At 44.1% G+C, this 1,203-nt stretch overlaps 1 long non-coding RNA gene across 1 annotated transcript; it reads left to right on the top strand.

Moving 5' to 3' along the window:
* Positions 1 to 84: 84 nt before the first annotated feature.
* LOC117060107 lies at positions 85 to 1,203 on the top strand. The gene is made up of 2 exons (XR_004427970.1): positions 85 to 227; positions 1,100 to 1,203. It is a non-coding gene; the product is annotated as an uncharacterized LOC117060107 (long non-coding RNA).

Raw genomic sequence — 1,203 nt, 5'->3', positions numbered from 1 at the left:
TTTGACTGCCAAAACATCTGGAGGGCACCAGGTTGGTGAAGTCTGTCTTGAAGACATGGGCTTAGTGACGGAGTTAGACCAGCCTAGCCATGATGATAAATTTCTTCTTCACTCAGTGTTCCCTTCCTTGTTGGACGCAATGTCTCTTCCCTACACAAAAACATGAAGCAAAAGAGAAGAAAATGACGGAAGCTACAAATCCTGCAGCACACGGAATCCCCACCATGGTCTGTTTGTTTTTAACAATTCAGTCGTGCTTATTCCATTCAGCTAGACGAGACTTCCCTGGGCGTAGGAAGAGAGCCCTATGTGATCAGGCTCATCTAGTCCAGCATCCTGCTCTCACAATGTGCACCAGGTCCTCCAAAAGGAAGCCTACAACTTGGGCTTGAGGGCGGCAGCCCTCTCTCCACTTGTGATTCCTAGTAACTGGTATTCAGTGGAGGTAGAACATAGCCATTGTGGCTAGTAGCCATCAAAACCTGTATACTCCATGGTTCTGGAACAAGTAGAACCCTGCCAGATCACACGTAAGACCAATCTAGCCATAAGAACTTAAGAAAGGTCTTCTTAAACCAGGGCACCACCCCATCTGCACCACCACCCCAACCCACAACCAGTCTTGTGGCATTTGCTGCCAGCTTCCTCCTCCTTTGTCTCAGGGTTGCCCTTGTTAGAACTCAAATGAGAGAAGGATGGAGACAAAATTAATTGGCTCTGTCTCTCCCTGTTATGGACTCTGGCTCCATCTACTGTTGCCTCCCTTCTTTCTGTTCTACAGTGATGAACCAGATACCCATGGGAAGCCCACAAGCGGGGCCTGAGTGTGACAGCCCATTCACCACTTGCAATCTCCAGCCACTAGTACCCAATTTTTTCCAAAAAAAAAAACCCTTTCAAAGCCATTAAAGTTGGTGGCCATCGTTAAAAACAAAAAATCATGCAAGTTAATTATTTCACAATGGAAGTAAAAGATTTGGAATTGCTTTTCCAGTCCTGCACTGAACTGACAAAATCCATCCCCATGTTAACAGTACTGTTTAATATGCAAAAGTTTGACTTGTTATATTATAAAGTAGATTTTTCATTTGTTTTCCAGGTAGAAGTTTAACATCAAGTCCCAACACCCCCAAAACATCTTAATTCAGGAGTGTTTAGGCATTGCTTCTGAAATAAGTGAAATAAAAGGTGTTTTCTCACTTA

The sequence above is a fragment of the Lacerta agilis genome, chromosome 15 (genome assembly GCF_009819535.1).
Source record: "Lacerta agilis isolate rLacAgi1 chromosome 15, rLacAgi1.pri, whole genome shotgun sequence".
NCBI classification, from domain to species: domain Eukaryota; kingdom Metazoa; phylum Chordata; class Lepidosauria; order Squamata; family Lacertidae; genus Lacerta; species Lacerta agilis.
This window is presented reverse-complemented; position numbering and strand designations above follow the sequence as displayed.